This window comes from Cyprinodon variegatus, unplaced genomic scaffold (assembly GCF_000732505.1).
Source record: "Cyprinodon variegatus isolate N-32 unplaced genomic scaffold, C_variegatus-1.0 Scaffold99, whole genome shotgun sequence".
In the NCBI taxonomy this organism is placed as follows: Eukaryota; Metazoa; Chordata; class Actinopteri; order Cyprinodontiformes; family Cyprinodontidae; genus Cyprinodon; species Cyprinodon variegatus.
The window spans coordinates 1,360,329-1,375,727 of NW_015150552.1; the positions used below are offsets into that span (position 1 = coordinate 1,360,329).

The 15,399-nt window shown below is 37.6% G+C and overlaps 1 pseudogene; it reads right to left on the reverse strand.

Moving 5' to 3' along the window:
• Positions 1–11,534: 11,534 nt before the first annotated feature.
• LOC107084399 overlaps positions 11,535–15,399 on the reverse strand; it is a 33,859-nt pseudogene continuing 29,994 nt past the window's right edge.

Here is a 15,399-nt window from a genome sequence, read left to right on the forward strand (position 1 = left end):
AATTGACTACTTAATTTAATTATATATTTGAGTACTCTTTTGGATATAATAAAGCATTTCTGATTTGAAGAAAAGGTAATTACTAATATTGTAACTGAGACTTTTTTTATTTCTGTATGTGCTCACATTTAGTGTCACTCTTCTCTTATTCCACTGTATAAGCTCCCTGACTGACAGTTTTTAATTGCTGGATCCTCTGCCCTGCTTCATGTCCTAATCTCTTTGTGTTATTCCTGTAAGTTTCCCATCATTATTATAATTAAAAATATTCATCATTATCTTCCAGCATTCCTGTTTGTATCTTAGTTCCACCCTAACCCCATATATTAAATTACATGATGTGTAAGGGACGTTCAATAAGTAATGCCCCTGATCCACTTCTTTGATTTGATCGACCTGAAATTTTGCATGTGAAATTATTTGAATCTCCATAGATTAAATAGCAAATTACAGCTCTGAAACAATTGTGGTTTCTGATTTACAGGTGTTTAAACTGAGTCAGGTCTGTGTTTTTGCATTTGAAAGGACGCACACAACGGGAGACTTTTGATCAAATGAAAGTAACTTATAGTGATAATGTCCTATAATATAACCTTGTTATGCAAGGTCATATAACAGGCATCATAACCATAAGTTACTTTACTTTCATCAAAAGTCTCCCGTGGTGTGAGTCCTTTCAAATAGAAAAACTGGATCACTGCTCGACACTCAACAAGCTCCATTTCAGACTTAGTCAGAGACCACAAATAGTTCAGAGCTGTAATTTGTTACTTAATCTATAGAGATTTAAATAACCTGACCTGCAAAATTCGGCTAAATGAAACATCTCAAAGTAATTACTTATTGAACACTCCTCGTATATTTAGCCTTTAACAATATATCTTGCAAATTATTCTTAAAACCCCTCCAGGTATGGCCAGGAAAGGAGAGGGTTAAAAGGAGGGGCAGCTTTGGTATAACTGCAAAAGGTTGGCAACAATAAAATTAAATCAAGTGGATTAGAAATAGATGTCACCTAACATGCATGAAGGTAAGCAAACATACTTTTGATAACTAATTTTATATATTTACTTATATCTGATTAATGGGAAGTAGGTAATTTTGTTTAGGAAAGTTTAACTCCTGCCTAAATTAGTTGTCAAAAGAAAGGAATAGAAATAAGAGTTAACCCTCACCCTGGAACCCAAATGTTCATGTTTGTGAGAAGGAATCAAAATGGACATACTTGAAATAAAACAACCAATTACTTTTATCACCAATAAACTAAAAAGGCTATTGATTTTGAGGGTTGCAACCAATTTAACTCTTTAGACTAAATGTTGCTCACAGTAGCAAGCAAGTTTTGTTCACGGAACATAATCAACTGAATATGCAACATATTCTATTTTTGGTTTTAATTTTTTTATTTATTTCTTTTTCAATATGAGGCTCAATGGTAATGCACTTTATAGCATTGTTGCTATAGGTCCTGTTTTGATTACAAGGAGTTTGTGTGTTTGCTCCTGTTACTCTGGCTTAATTCCTTTGTCCAAAAATACGACTGTTAGATTGATTGGTGTCCTTAAATTGCCCTTAGGTGTGTGTGTGTGTGTGTGTGTGTGTGTGTGTGTGTGTGTGTGTGTGTGTGTGTGTGTGTGTGTGTGTGTGTGTGTGTGTGTGCACACATGGGTGTATGTCTATGTTTTGCCCATCAATGGGCTAAGGACCAGTCCAGGTTATACCCTGCCCTTTATCCACAGGCTGCTGGAGATGGGCAGATATGTGTATTCATTAGCTGTACATTTTTTTCTGTTTCATTTTAGTTCTTATCTTTTTTAAGTCTTGTGTGTACCTATACACTTTCATATCCTCTTAGCTTCGCCTCTAACAAACACAAAGGTAATTTCTAATCTATTTCATCCTAAATTCATCACAAGCATTTTATAATATCAGCAATATATCATCAAAGTAAAACAAAAAAAAAAGAAAATAGATGTAAATGGAGATGATGGTTATTTATATTGATAGAGTAAATGAAGTAAGAAGTTTTTCTTTCTATATTATGCTATTTCTGACATCAAAAAAGAAATGATTCTGTAATCCTTCTAAAGCAGCACTTTAAGAAATAGTTTGCAGCCCTTAAGTCAAGGAGAAATAATCCAAATGTCATGATTTACTAAAGGCTGACATACAATTACATAAAAAATAACCATTTGAAAAACAAGTAAAAATTGATTTCTGGCAAATTTGCAAGAAAATTGGGTACTTCACAATTGTTTTCTTGTCCCTTTTCTTCCTCCTTAAAGAAGCAATACATTTTGTGGGATTGAAATAATGTGATGAATGACACACAAGTTCAATACTACAATAAATGACACGCAAGGACAGAAATGAGAAGTGGTTAAGAGTTTACGCTTCAGTGAGATTTGCTCTCATCCAAAATATCTACACAAAATAGAAGCATTTTCCCTTTTCATCCTAATTGTCCGTCTCCAGCCGTTTTTTTATTCCACAGGAAACAAATTACAAGAAAATGACAAGCGACAGCAATAATTCAATGACACACTTCAAAAGAAGCAATATGGCAAGACAGGATGTATTTGTGGGAATAAAAGAAAATGAACTTGGAATATAATATGTACCTTTTGAGAACAAAATAATTTAGATTTTGTTGATGACTTGCCGAGGGACGCCAGCAGCAACTAAACAGCTTGAATTTATAAACCCTCAAGCAAAACATTTATGAACTTTATGTGAACTGGTGGACAAGGCCAGATTTAAGAGGATATGGCCCACTGAAGCAGAGTCACTAATGCCCTATCAATGGAAAGTTTCCTTTATAAGTAAAAAATTACCATATTTACACGTAAGCTTGAAGGTTTATGTATTTACATGAAAATACACTAGTCTCCAAAAACGGTATTTTTTACAAACTTGAATTTGTTCTTAATAAAAATGGCAAAATGCCCTCATCACCAAAAAAAAAAAAGAAAAGAAAACCAAAATGTTCAAGTAATTATTACAGGCATGCATAGCGAATGCATAAATGCCTGACTACGAAAAGCAGATTTCAATGATTATTTGAGCACAAGCTGTTTGACAACATAACGTAGGATATAACAATTTAAAAGGTAACACATCCTATTCAGTCTTAAGGAAATAAATAAAAAAATCTGGAAAAAAGAAAGTGAGATCTATCAATCTGGAAAAAGTTTGATTAAAAGTGATTTCCAAAGGTTCAGGAGCATCAATGACTTATCCAGACAGTCACAAAGGAACCCAAAACAACATCTAAAGCTCTATGGGCCTCTTTAGCCACAGTAAAGGTCACAGTTCATGGTTCAACGCTAGAGTATAACCCGTGTTGAATGGTTTCACGCTGCGTAAGTATAACCAGCCCTTTATAGGCTAAATCACCCTTAAGAGACTGGGCAATGGGACCTAGCATAAGAGACCACAAAGTCCAAACCACTGCTGATTGAAAAGAAAACAAAGGCCTGTCTCATATTCAACAAAATATATGTTTAGGAAATATTCAATGGACTGATGAGACAAAGCTGAAACATTTAGTACTTATTAAGTCCCATTACATTTTATGTGAAATAAAACAAAAGCCCCTTATAGCAAGAGTAAACCTTGTGCCTGACAGTTTGATGACCTCTGGATCCTTTGCTGTTTCAGAACATCAACAAATTCTGAAACAGTTTCTGATGAAATTATTCATTTTGTCATCTACTGGGAAATCCTGAGGGAGAAGCTCCTCCCATCAGTTTGTGAACCTAGCCAAGTTATAAGTCACAGGACTACTGTAGGATCCTAAACATGTTTGTAGTAAGTTATAGCTAGTTATAGTTATAGCTTTTTGGTAGCCTAATCAAAACGTGGTTTAAAATCTGATTAAATTGCTTTGGCATATTACCAAAAAGACAGTCAATGATGGAAAGCTCCCAAATGTGGCTGCATCAAAACTATTCTGCAAAGATGGATGGTTCATTATCTTTACAGAGTTATAAAACCTTCCTTACATAACAAATAGTAGATCGCAGTCAATATCACCATTAGTAAAAAGAGGGAACTATTTTGTCTGTCAGCAGGAGGGCTCTCAGATCTATTGTATTTTCCTTTGTCTTAGGGTAATAATGACTTATTTTTTATAAGACAGTTGGCTGTTGTGCAATTTAATTATATTCATTGCCCACCCTGGTAGGGATGTTAAATATCTTATTTAATCAGATTTTATTTGGACTGTTATATATTGTTTATGAACACATATGGATGTATGTTAGAACAGCAAATAAAAGTGTGAATCAAGCTCAAATCTTGGTAAAAACGGATAATTCTGCACGTATATATCGAATAAATTCACCACAACTTCTGATCAAAATATAAGAGTTGATTAAAAAAATCATTGAGTTCCAAGTCAAACACATTTCAGTTAAAAACTCTTGAATAAATGTACAAAGAGGAAGGGAAAACATGGTTGAAAACCATATCACAGTTTAGCATGGATTTGGTGTTTGAGAATAAAAGTTTATGTTGAAGAACTTGGGATGTGATCAAATTGGTTTTCACTAATTTAGAGCAATTGGAATGTTTTCAACCAAATCACAAGGCAAATTCATGAGGTGAATAAATATTATTTGGCCAAATAAATTAATTGCTTAATCAGGAACCAATAACCTTTAGTTAAATTATTCTTTACCCTCTTTGAATGAGCCAGCAGTGAATAGACATGAGGATTCCATTAAATGACTTTTGGTCATAATAATAGAAATATAATGAGCTTATAATAGAACACATGAACATTAACATTATATCAGTGTTTAAACCTTTTGTGAAATTCCTCCAGATGCAGGAAAAGGGCCTCCTGCATCATGAAGGACCCCACTCACCCAGCACACTCACTTTTTGTCCCGCTACCCTCAGGCAGGAGGCTGCGGAGCAGCAAATGCAGAACAACCAGACTGAGAAACAGCTTCATACCAGAAGCTGTGAGACTCTCAAACTGTCCCTAACAATAACTGGGGCCGTGACTCTCAATTTCGTTCTACCTCATGTAACACGTGATGTGAATGACGATAAAGTCTCTTGAATCTTGAATCTTGAATCTGAATCTTGAGTCAAGTTTGTTCTAGCTTTTTTTCACAACAGCCAAAACATATTACTGTAGCATAGCGTACCATGTGATCCATCCTGTTAGCTTTGTCTTTAATCAACAGTAAACCCATGAAATGATCACAAATAATTAAAAGACATATTATTTAGCTAGAAAATCTGTCCCTAACAGTGCCAGACCATGTTCCTCTGCCCATGTCAATTTTAGAACGTTTGACTTTCCTCCAGCAGCAGCTTAGTTTGGCAGGCTCACAGCGAGGGGTCTTCCTATGTCCCACGTGGCTCACACCAAAACGAAAGGCTTCCTTAGAGGCTTTAACCTCCAGCCTGGCTCTGTAAATTCTGAAACTTATAGAAAATGTTGCAAAAGCACTGTTTTGCAGCAAGTTGGTTCTAAGATGTAAAACTACATGACTTAGTCCTTGTCATTCTGGAGATGTGGGCCTTAAGTCTGGTGCAATTGTGTTGTCCCTCTTTTAATGTGAACCACCGGGCAGCTTCACGAAAAGAGAAAGAGATCTGTGTGCTGTGGTGTTTTACTGTTCTCAAACTCTGTAGGGGGGCAAGACACTGTGGGAGGTGTTCTATGGAGTTATCTGGGCTGAGAGGGGGTTGCAGAGCAGAGAACGGAGGCTTCACAGCCATTTTATTAGCAAAACCGCATCCTCTTCACCAGTGAACATGTTAAGATGAAACATGGATATTCAATATGTCCCAATATGTCCTAAACCTACATCAAACATAAAGTAAATGTCAATAGAGTGGAAATGAAATCCCAGAAATAAAAATATAATTTAAATAAATGTCATAGTTTTATATGATTTTTAAAAATTGTATTATGCTTTATATCCAGTGTTTAAAAATGTTGTTCTACAAAGAAACAAAGTCATAAACAACTTTTTTTTAGGTAAGGTTAAATGTATGGCAATGTACAGGCGTGAAATAAAGGTAAATTGGTGCAATTGGTTAAAGCACAAACTGACTAAGCTTTCGGTAATTTAGATATTAAGGATCCGAAGTGGAGCTGTGACATAATAGATTGAAATTATTAGGACTTTTTTACCTACACAATGAGAATCCAACAAATAAAAAAGACCTCAGCTGATAATAATTTTCTCTGGCAATGTAAAGAGTCCAACCATTCAGTAAAAAGTACATTTATAGTTCAGACCAGCAATGTAAATAAACAATGTAAAATTTCAACCGCCGCAACCTGATAGGGATTGAGGAGATCCTTCTGTGGTGAAAGCAGAGACTGCTTGTTCTTTGCCCAGGCTAACGTCACAAGGGTGATCTTGCAGACTGGAGTGGTAATTCCCCTCCTTAAGAAGGGGAGTCATAGGTCATATTCCAACAATGGGGGGATCGCAGTTCTCACCCTCCCCAGGAATGCTTATGCCATGGTGCTGGAGAGAAGAGTCCGGCTGAACGTCGAACCTTGGCTTCAGGAGGAGCAGTGTGGTTTTGTCATAGCGTGGAAAGCTGGACCATCTCTACACCCTCTGCAGGGTGCTTGAAAGTTCAAAGGACTTTGTCCAACTGGCCAACTGGACTTTATGGACCTGGAGAGGGAATTTGACTGTATCTCTTGTGGTGCCTAGTAGATGATCCTCAGGAGTATGGAATATGGGGGCCCTTAACAATGGCAATCTGGTAGCTGCATAAAAGGAGCAGAAGTTTGGTCCTTATTATCGGCACCCACTTCACCTTGAACGTTGGACACTGGCAGAGCTTCCCTCTGTCACAAATCCTTTTCTTAACATTTGTCTACTGGATTTCTAGGTGCAACCAAGGGCCAGAAGGGTCTGGTTTGGGGACCAGTGGATTTGGTCCCTGCTCTGGTGGATAATGTGGCTTTACTGACTCCCTTCTTTCTACACCTACAGAATGTCCTCAGGTGTTTTGCAGTCGAGAACAACGTGGTTTGCATGAAGATCAGCTTTTATGTGAGTAATTGCTTCTTCTTTGCTGAGTGGGCTATCTAACCATGTTGGCAAAGGACTACTATCGTTTTAAGGTCCTCAACTTTTGTTCTGGAGTTAAATCACGAGTTACGCAGCAGAAAACGTTTATCTATTTTGAGGCACAGAACCTGTCTCCTTCCTAAATAGCATGATCTCTGGACATTCCGGTATGTTTTATTCCTGCTTATATAACATATCTTGAACAAATTAACATGGCCCTCCAGCTATTTGGAAATATTACACACTGCTTCTTTGTGAGATTTTTAAATCACACAAAGAAGCAGTGTGTTTGAGGTGTTGCCTTTCCACAAATGTACCTCCATTAAAATTATACATGTTAACAAATCTAAAAGAGGCTTACAAGGCGATGACATCATAATCTGGGCTTTTCAACATTGTTTTAAGGTATAATCATCTTTGTTTCTCTAAACATCTGGATTCTAAAATATATCTATATTTATAACTCCATATTTTATCACTTAGCAAATAAAAATAATTGTTGTAATCTTAATGGAACAAAACAGGAGACATTTATTTTTAATTTGCAGAGTGCAAAGTCCATAGCATAACTATCACTGGTAGCTTCAGCATCATGCATCAGACAGTGATGTTACACCTCCAATTCGCTCCTGAGGCTTGAACCTGAGCAGATCACAGTGGAAACATGCTCCATTCAGCAATTATTCACAGTCGTAGACTAATGGTGCTCTGAATCTACAGACACAGCAAATGCAAGGAGCCACTGGACCAGCAGTAATGTGCTCTATACAGACCATGCGTTTGTCTGTGATGAGGGCGCTACTGGGGGAAGTGTGCATCATCTATAACTGATTCACAACATGCACAAACATCTCTAATTATGAATCTACATTACAAGAGCGTCTCTCTCTTCTCTCCCCGTCTCTCCTTCTCCCTCTGTAGCCTCAGCTCCATATCAGGCCCACAAAAACATAACCTGTCACATTCCATCCCATTAAACCAGCTACGAGCCATGTGGTCTGCTCACGTGGTACAGCAAGGGAAGACACAGTGCAGTGCATCTGGGTTCACTCAAAGGTGATGAATTATTCACGTTTTTTTATGCTAATGTCATTTTAATGTAAGAAACACTGACAGATATGCAGATCCTCAGCACACTCTGGAAAGTACTGTGTCCACTATAAGCTTCCACCACCCACAGCGGAATTAGAAATAGTTATATTTATGACATCCATGGTGCACATACTGTACATAAACATGGAAAGTGTAATTATCCCCTGCAATACCTAATGCATTAGAGCACTCACACTGAGCCCCCCAAATCTGTGCCCTGAGTCCATCAGCTGCCATTTGATGTCAGGCACAGCAAGGTAATGGCAGTGCACTCACTTGCGAAGTCATTAGCCCCGCTTAATGCTGGGAATTAAAACAAATTAAGTGAAGTTAAGTACATGCATTAGAGAAGCTTGTTTGGGGAGAGCTTTTCATTTTCTCCTCTGCAAAACTGGTTCGGCGTTCGGATGCTGAGCAAAGGCAGGAGGGAGGAAAGTGAAGTACACATCTACTGCTTCAACTGATGAATTACTGCTTCAGAGCTGGAGGAGAAATCATGCAGGGCTGATTAGCAGTGTTACTGGAGCTGCAAGGACACCTAGCGGTCATGTTAGTGGGACTAATCACTTTAACCCAGCTGTGTCTTCAATAACGGCTGCTAAATGTACAGTTCTGGATGAAAAAGTAGCAAAAGCCCTAACAAGATGACAAGAAGTGGATTACAAAAAAATTTAAAAAGCAGATAATATTTTACTCTATATAATGATCTGCACAGAAGTAATAAGTAAAGTAAATATTCTTACCAAAAACTATTGATTAAGTTTGTTTGATTTTACAGGACTTAACCCTTTTTAGGGCACTCAAAGAAATGCTTTGAAAATCTGAATTTCAAGCCAATAGTGTTATTTGAATCCAGAACATTATTACATTTGTAACATTCAAAAAATCTGGATATTTTTATGGAAAAAATTTATTTCAATGTCATAAGAAACACCAGCTTTCCCGAATATAATAAGAAAAATAACAAAAGTGCTTCTATAAGACATTCCTGAAGAACACCCTGAGAATGAAAGAAACAAAATTATTTTGGTACAACATAACCTAAGAGAGTTCAATGCTGATACTGGCACTTACATTTTTTAGTTTATAAACTTTAATATAATTGTTTACTAGGCTTATTAAGTTTTTAACATTTCAATTAGCTTTTTATCTTTTTTTCTTGACTTTTTTTTCCAACTTAATTTACAGTAGGTTATATATCATTAAAGGGCTTCTAATTGGTCAAACGCCAAAATAAGTTGTACAGTCATGTAGCAGCATCTTTGCTGAATGGCTGGAGATCTTGTGCTTCTTAACTACACTGAGGGATGGGGGACTCCATTTGTATGGGGTATGCAAGTGATCAAAAACGGTAACTTGCCATATAAAGGGTTAATAAACTCGTAATAAATATTCATGAAAAATTGTGGGACCACACATATATAATACAGGTATTGATAATTCTATTTTTTTTTTTTTATTATTAAAATAAACTGTCCTCATTACAGGTAAGACCAAAATTTAAACCTCGTCTGATATTAGGCATAAGATAAATGAAAAAAAATAAAAACAAGCTGGGGAAAAATTAGGACACCATACAGTACATATTATGCATCAATAATTGTCATAATATGTCTGGAGAAAGTTTGACTCACTCCTCACATTAGGATATGAAAAGTTTGAGCATCTTCAGGCCACCCACAGCTTCCCAAAACAATAAAGGGTTACACTCTAGTTAGGACTTTCAGTCTTCTCCTTTTACTAATTCTTGTTGGATATACTGATGCAAGTGCAATGTTTGTTTTAAGTGATTCTAATTTTTTAGTATCCAGTTCTGTCTGCTTATTATTATATTTTTAAGAGATGTTATAATACTATTCTCCAGCACCCTCTGATCCATGGTAGAGTTCATGATTGATTATGATGAAGAGGTGACCTGGTCCCACTTCAGCAAAGCATCCCCAGTCCATGACACTTCCCTTTCCATGCTTCACAGATGGACTGAGCTTTTTTTCCTGGAATCCTCTAGTTGGTTTACATCAAACATCTGTTCTGTTCTTCTGTCTTAATTTAATTTACTCATATTTCCAAAGAACTTATCTCTGGAAGTCCTAGTTTCTGACTATGGTCTTTCTGGCAAACTTTAGTCTTTATGGACTCCTTATAAAGCAAACAATTTTTTAGTCTTTGCGAATCCCCCATTAGAAATAAACTTCTGAAGTCTCTGTTTGTAGATGTATCCACTTTTACATGAGCAGCAGCCACAGCCTTCTTTTGGGGCCCAATGACAACATTTTCGGGGAGTTGGGAGTAGGGGAGGTGATGGCCAAGTGTTTAGAGCAGTGCGCTTGTTCTCTGAGAAGGTTGCAAGTACCTGGTTCGATCCCCACAGCCTTCACTCTGGGTTCCTGAGCAAGACACTTAACCCCCCACTGCTTCCCGGGTGCCGCACAATGGCAGCCCACTGCTCCCCAATGGGATGGGTTAAATGCAGAGGTGAATTACTCCAGTGTGAAATCAATAAAGTTCAATTATTATTATTTTCAGTCTTTTAGAAGTGTCTCTTTGCTCCTAATGCTTCATAATGTGTTTTAAATTTTTTTTAGTCTAGAATGTCTTGTTTCGGTTTCTTTACACTTGTTTACATTTTTTAACTGGATCCAAAGATGCAACAGCCCTCTTTCTGAAGGTCTCAAAAAAAATGTTCACATCCAATTAAGTTGTTCATTCTCACTTTAACAGTGAGCAGCATACCAGACTGTATATCAGAGGTTTAAACAGAGCAAACATCCTTCAAAAAGCTGAGCAGTTAGCTCTGATCATGTTCAACTGATTTAATACAACGATGTGGTATTTTAGCTTAATACGTGGATGACCTTATGTATTCCTGACCCAGAAATTTAATTTGAATTTAATTTCAAAGGTCCTCCTTTGTAGTAGTTTTTTATCTACTAAAGTTATTTTTAACATTATTATAACTTGTGTCCAAATAAATTATAAAAAAAAAAAAAAACGTTTTCAATTTTCAATGGTCGCGGATATGAATTGCATTTGTTTTTCTTGCTTAGTGATTTGAGGCAACATTAACTGTGAATTGGTGCCATACAAATAAACAGTGATGGATGAAATTTCTTTGATGGATCAGTAATTATATCTATTACTTTTTAATTCAGCGATCTAATTGTTAATTTACAAAGTATTATCATTTACCCTTCTTCTGTATTCAGATATGTTTTATAAACCCAGACAGCTGATGCAATGTTCCTGTCAGTGATACAACTGGGCTGGACTTTCCGAAAAGAGGCTAACAACATGAAACCGACAATCTCTTCAATCCATTTGGACCTTATTCAAGATTACATCTCTATCTGAGTGACTGCAGATTATTGTCCACAGAGAGGTGTTCTAAAGCTGGATTATCCACTTGTTGGGGATGCATTTGACCCGATGGATGAAGCCTGCCAGCCTCACACGCTCCTCCATCTGTGAGCAGGGTTTTTTTCCCCTGCTTGTTTGGGGCAGATTGGATAGGAGCTGAAATGACACCAATACTTCTCATCCTCAGATTACCGTGGTTAGTTATCCACATATGTGGAAAAATAAATGAATTGACAGTCAGAGAAAGTGTTTTTTGAAGGAATGTATTAAATATCAGCCCATTCTAGATAGAGGCTGAAAGGCAGTTTTGTAGATGAATTAGAGCATTAAAGCACACACCATGTGAAAAATATAGTAATCATGGTTTCGCTCATCTGCGAACGCTGTTGGTGTTTTTTCAGCTGCTACAGGGGACGAGGTTTACCATCATCTGGAAATCTGTAAAACATGTAAAATAAAATTAAAACTAATCAGCTAAAAGAAGCTGGGTTATTCCTATTTGATTTATTCATTTACCAACCTGTGGTTGTGGTGCTGCTGGGCTGGGAAGAGGTGCTGCTCCCATCAGACAAGAATCCAGAGATCAGCGAGGAGTTTCTGTTCTTAATGATCCGTCTGAATGCTTTGGCCAACATTTGCTCTTTTACGCTCTTGATCTAATTCAGGTATCAGAACATAATGAAAGTCAGAAAGGCAGAAATTATTTAGTTATTATTTATTTATTTAGTTATATTTTTTCCCTCCCAGATTTTTCCTTTCACACTTAAATATCAAACCTACATATGTTAATTTTAAATAGTTAATTGCTTTATTAAGAGAAAGAAAAAAGTATGCTAATTAGCCTGTCCTTTTGTGATAAAGTTTTTAACCACCATCTCCCAACCGACACTAGCCTCCATTATGACAGAACCTCCCCCCCATTTTCTGACACGTGGAAAAGATATTCACGGAAGTAAAGATGTGCTGAACTGCATGGAAACAGGAGATTAGACCCTCAGTGCTTCACCCAAACTCATACTTGTAGTGGAGTGCTAAGACTTTTAGAGACGAGGAAGGCAACAAGCTGCCATATGGGAAACAATACTTTGACACAGACCGATGGACAGCAATTCAGTAATTACTATCAAGGTTGCAGGTTTTAAGAGTTAAAAAGCCTTTTAGGGACCCCACCCCCACACAACCACACAAACACACACACTGCCATTCAGGGGTGGACTGGGACAAAAAATCGGCCCTGACATTTTGGACTACACTAGCCCCCCACATTTTTTTTGGTGTACTGAATGTGTATACCAACTGTGCAATACCTTGAGGCCAGGTTAATGGAAATTAGTGAGAGTGGACACTTAAAATACTTCCAAAATCTTAATTTATTAACACTGTAAAATGTAAACTCCACCACAGCACAGCAACAATTCTTAGATGAGATAGAGAGAGAGAGAGAGAGAGAGAGAGTCACAGTCAATCACACATATTATCACGTTATATCATCATAAGAAGTTATTGTAAGTTGCTCATCAGATCTATTCAGTCTTCCAGATACTGTAGGGTAACATTGGACTACTGTGCATTCATTGTGTAAAAAAGGATGCCAATGAAAGAATGATGAACCATTAGAAATCCTGTCAGAGAGGATGCACTCAGTGTAGGCTACAAAAAAAATCATCATTAGCCACTAGTGCTAGCATGAAGTTTATGGGTAGCAGCACCTGTGTTTACTAAACTAACTTTACCATGGAACATTAACCAACATATTTTTAATGGGGTTATGTTATTTTATCATATTCATCAAGGGGTTGGTTTGTTTATCCTATCATCATTACCAGACATCCCAAGTTCCAAAAACTAATACTGGGAGATGCTTATCCCCCAACCCCCCGCCCCCCGAGGACAACAGACCAACACTGTGCCCCATACACACTTAAACAACTGTTTATTAACTAACAGTTATTTCTTAAACACTAAACAGAACAGTATTGGTCTTTTATTCTTAATACTTTCAATCTTGTAGCCTTGAACATCGGTTGTGCTTTCTGTTTTTCATGGAACTTCAGCATACAGTGCACCTCGCCACGGTGTCATCATTCCTCACCATGGCCGGTTCTAGACAGGGGCCAATGGGGGCCAGTGCCCCTGTAGATCATGTCCTGGCCCCTGTTATGGCCCCTGTACTGAAGACATAATACTAATTCTAAAAATGATCTGGGCTGGAACAGACATGGTTACTGATAGGTCATTTGGATCTATTTTATTGTTTCATTACAAATTCTGTTTTACTAATTATTCAAAAACAAGGTAATAGTTTCAGTGGTACTGAGATAGGATCCCAGGTTTCATCTGTCAAAGGTTTATTTTTTCACACAAAAAAGTTTTTAAAAATGCTATAATTTTTACAGATGAATTTAACAGTTCTTCTTGAGTTCAAATTTATAGAAAACTGTAGTTTTAACTTAAATTAAGTCAAAAAATATGTAAAATTGCTAAATTTTAAATGTATATTGACCTCATAAGAAATAGAATTTTTATTTAACCTCATTGAAAAGATATTTCCCTTCATGCAGCTCTCTTTATATATTTGAATCTCTTGCTCTGATTATTAATTTCATGCTTTTCTGGGCATGAAAGCCATGCCCAGAAGGACCAACAGAAAAACTGATGTTGACCGCCCCAAGTTCTATCACAGCTACAGGACGCCACGCCATGCATCAGCGGTTACGATGATACCTCGCTCGATGTGCATCGAAGAGGCTATCAAACATATCAACGATCTCACTTAGCAGGTTACTGCTCTAAAAAAAGAGCTGCACGAGAGAACATGTGATCTGCATGAGGAGAGAGAACAAAGAATCGAGTTTCAGGTTGACTGCAAAGCTCAGATGGAAAAAAAACGCAGAACTGGAAATAAGTTTAGAACGTGAACATCGCATGAGACTCAAAAGTGAAGAGAAAGAGGAGAAGCAGGAAACAATCACTGTAACCCAGCCTATAGGTGCGTCAAAGTTACCACGCATTCCCACAGTTACAGTGTGCGTCAGTGTTCTGCATGAGCTTGCCTTCTTTAAGAGGCAGGCTGAGAAAAACGACTGTAGAGAAGGGAAGCTGGTAGAGGCTTTGGTAGAAGAACATGAGCTGAGGGTCAAATATGAGGAACAGCTGAAGACTAAAACTAAAAAGGACTCCAGACTCAAGGAACAGGAGGAATTAATCAAATCTCTGAAGAGTCAAGTCTCACAATTGACAGCAGAGTTGAAACTTTCTTTGAAAAAAGAGCATCATGAAGCTTCCTCACAAACAGAGGAGTCCATGAAAGGTGAAGCTCCCAGTCAAAAAGAGGCACCCATGCAAAACAGGCCCCAAAGAAACAGATGTGGTTCCACAGTTAGAGGCCCCCACCATGAAAACAGGAGACAGAATCCAAACGAAGGCTTCAACACAAACCCAAGCGTCTACATAAATGCTGGCCATCATCTGAATAGAAGCAACCATCGAGAGGCAGGACTGTACATGAGCCAAGGCCCCCCCACACATGGAAACCACCATCCAAACAGAGGCCTGCAGGCAAACAGAAGATTTCCTCCCTACAGTGGCTATTAGACAAACACAGGCCACGGGGTTGTCAGAAGCACTTAAGAAAAATCCAGCTTCAAAGTGTTTTCTGGCATAAATAAAGGCAACAGTTTTTAATATGCACATTAAAAAATGACACAAAAAAAAAAACAATAAAAAAAAAAAGATCTCCTCCTTGAACCGCGACCTTATTGTGGTGGAGGGGTTTGAGTGCTCAGATGATCCAAGAGGCTATGTTGTCGGGGGCTTCAATGCCCCTGGTAGGGTCTCCCATGGCAAACAGGTTCTGGGTGACGGCCCAGACAAAGAGCGGTTCAAAGGTTTC